We start from the raw sequence: 3,518 nt of genomic DNA, 5'->3' as shown, positions 1-3,518 counted from the left end.
AAGTATCTGATCATTTGGCCTCTTGTATTAGGAATGGCCCCACTCCATCATTTTTAAAGAAAGATGTTCTTGTTTCTATTTCACTTCCTAAAGGGGTATGAAATCTAATATAATCAGTAAGAATAAATCAGCTCACTCACAAGATACTCCCAGATAATGTGCTGATCATAGCACACTATTTCAAAGTGACAAAATTCAGGATAATCTGAGAAAAGAATTCAAAAGTGACAGCTACATTTGCTGATAGGTTTATGTGAGACACACATACATGTTTTTCCAGTGTATATGTCAAAAGACCAAGACCATCAAGATCATCAAAATAAGTTATTTTGTACATTATAATGCACAGAACAACAGAGGGAAGGACAGTTTCTCAGAGAATGACCAAAAGGCATTTTGCAAAAGGTTCATATCACTCCTAGGCAGAAGGACTGGAGCCCAGTGCCTTATGTCCTTTTATTAGTTTGACCCCTCCTCTTCTTTGGTTGCAGTGGCCTCAGTGGGAGCTGTCTCTTCTAAACGTTCTGCTGACTTTTCCTCTTCCTCCTCCACCTCCTCCTCATCCTCCTGGGAATAGAGGTCAGGTATTTCTGCATACATTCCTGCATGACCCAGAACTGGTCTACACAGTCTGACCCCTTGACATCTTCTGTGCTATGGTAGAAGCAGGAAAAGGCTGACTTGAACTGTTCCTCATAGGGGCCACTGGCCATTCCCCGAAGACATGGGCAGTTCCAATTAATGTCTCCATTTGGCAGGATCAATCCATGCTCTTCATACGGATCATTGGGGTCATCAGCCACCAGCTCTGCTTTGCTGGAGTTTCATGGTCTTCTTTGGTCACAAATATAATTAGATCCTTCCCTTCCTGCCAGCAGTAGGCCATGGTTTGCAGCTCAGGCACTCAGACCTCCCAGCAATAGTGGTGGGGGTAGCACAAGCAGAGGAGGGCTCACAGCTGTGACCTCTGAAATGAGTCTCTTGTAGGAAGCATATAGATTATTGTTTTTTTAATCCATTCCACTACCCCCATGTCTTTTGATTAGAGCATTTAGACCATTTATATTTAAAGTAATTATTGATAGGAATGTACTTATTGCCATTTTGTTACTTTCTGTTTGTTTTTATAGTTCTTTGTTCCTTCTTGCTCTCTTTCCTTGTGATTGATGGCTTTCTGTAGTATTATGCTTGCTTTTCTTTCTCCTTATCTTGTGTGTATCTGTTGTAGGTTTTGGGCTTGTGGTTGCCATGAGATCCATATATAACATTTTAAGTATATAGCAGTCTATATTATGTTGGTGGTCACTTAAGTTTTAACACATTCTGAAAGAACTGCTTTTTTACTCCCCTGTCCACCATGTCTTACTTATATGTTGTCATATTTTACATCTTTTTGTTCACGACTTCTTTATTTCTAATTATGGCCTTTTCTTTTCCACTGAAAGAACGCTTCTTGTTAGTGGTGATGAGCTTCTTTAAATTTGTTTGTCTGGAAAACTCTTTATCTATCCTTCAATTCTGAATGATGACTTTGCCAAGTAGAGTATTTTTGGTTGTAGATTTTTTTTTCTTTCAGTACTTTGAATATATCATGCCATTCCCTTTTGGCCTATCAAGTTTCTGCTGAAAAATTAGCTGATAGCCTTATGGGGTTTCCCTTGTATGTAACTTCTTCTCTTTTACTATCTTAGAATTCTCTTTATCCTTAACCTTTGATATTTTAATCATTATGTGTTATGGTGTTAACATCTTTGGGTTTATCTTGTTTGCAATTCTCTTTGCTTCTTGAACAAGGATTACTATTTCCTTCCTCAGGTTAGGGAACTTGTTAACTATTATTTCTTTAAATAAGTTTTCTGCTCCCCCCGCCTCCTTGTGAGACCCCTATAGTGCAAATATTTGTTCATTTGATGTTGTCCGACAGATAATTGTTTAAAGTTATTTCTTCTTTTATTGTTCAATGTGGATGCTTTCCATTACCCTATCTTTCAGATCTCTGGTCCATTCTTCTGTATCACTAATGTACTGTTGATTCCTTCTAGTGGGTTTTTCATTTCAATTATTTTATTCTTCAACCCTGATAGGTTCTTTTTTATGTTTTCTCTCTCTTTGTTGACGTTCTCACTGAGCTCTTCCACTCTTCTCTATAGTTCAGTGAGCATCTTTATGATTATTACTTTAAACTCTTTATTCAGACATATTACTTTTCTCTGTTTTATTTAGTTATTTTTCTGAGGTTTTTGTCTTGCTCTTTTGTTTGGAGCATATTCCTCTGTATCATTTTGCTTGACTTTCTGTTTGTTTCTATGAATTAGGTAGAATAGCTGCTTTTCCTAACTTGAAGGAAAGTGTCTCATTTTGCTTGATTTTCTTATGTTTGTTTCTATGAATTAGGCAGAATAGCTGCTTTTCCTAAACTTGAAGGAATAGCTCTTTCTCCTAAATTTGAAGTATGGTCGTCCCCTCTGTAGACTATGTGTGCCTGGTGATTCTAGCTGTCTGTCTGGAGTCTTTGGGTGCTCCATGCTGAGGCTGCCCTAGTGGGAAGGCCAGAGCTGATGTGGATATAGGCTGGGACAGTCCCAGGGCTCTCTGTGCAGAGGGTACCTTGGCAGGACAGCTGAAGCTGAAGTGGTGCAAGTCAAGAGGTCCTGAGGTTCTCCCTACAGAGGGCACCCTAGCAGGACAGCTAAGGCTGAAGTAGGTGTGGGCTGGTGCAGTCCCTTGGCTCTCTATGCAAAGGTTACTCTGGCAGGACAGCTAAAGCTAAAATGGGGGCAAGCCAGGGTGTCCTGAGGCTCTCCATGTGTGTGTGTGGTGGGGGGGGGTGTTCCCTGATGGGGTGGCTAGAGTCAAAGTGGGACATGGGCCAGGAGGTCCCAGGGTGCTCTATACAGAGGATGCCCTGGGAGGACAGCTGAAGCTGAAGTAGATACAAGTGAGGGCTTCCCAGGACTCTCTGCACAAAGGGTGCCCTGGTGGGGTGGTTGGAGCCTAGGCAGGAATCAGCCAGGGTTTTCAGAGCACTCTGTGCCAGGGGTGCCCTAGCAAGCCATCTGAAGTCAAAGTTGTATGGGCCTAGAGTGTTCTGAAGTGATTTGTGCCTGTGTCATTGTGTCACGATGGCGGTAGTGAAAGCTAACAGGAGGTATCCCAGTGTGCTGTATGCTGGGGTGGCCTCAGTGGGATGGCTGGGGCTAGTTTTGGCCAGGGACCCAGGACTCGCTGAGATGAGATGCTGGCTGGGATACCTGGACCCTGCTCCTGTCCATACTATCTAAGTGGAAAAGGAACACAACTGTGGCATTAGCCATCCCTTCTGACCCTGAGAGAGTTCCAGCAGCTTTCCCATCACTTCGCAGGGTTCTAGGGCTGGATCTTTTATTTTTTATTTATTTATTTTTTTAACGTTTATTTATTTTTGAGACAGAGAGAGACAGAGCATGAACGGGGGAGGGGCAGAGAGAGAGGGAGACACAGAATCGGAAGCAGGCTCCAGGCTCTGAGCCATCAGCCCA

At 42.4% G+C, this 3,518-nt stretch overlaps 1 pseudogene; it reads right to left on the bottom strand.

Moving 5' to 3' along the window:
• Positions 1–459: 459 nt before the first annotated feature.
• On the bottom strand, positions 460–886 carry LOC122229185 (annotated as a pseudogene).
• Positions 887–3,518: the final 2,632 nt, after the last annotated feature.

The sequence above is a fragment of the Panthera leo genome, chromosome C2 (genome assembly GCF_018350215.1).
Source record: "Panthera leo isolate Ple1 chromosome C2, P.leo_Ple1_pat1.1, whole genome shotgun sequence".
Taxonomy (NCBI): Eukaryota; Metazoa; Chordata; class Mammalia; order Carnivora; family Felidae; genus Panthera; species Panthera leo.
The sequence above is the reverse complement of the archived record's forward strand: the minus strand, read 5'-3'. Positions and strand labels throughout refer to the sequence as shown.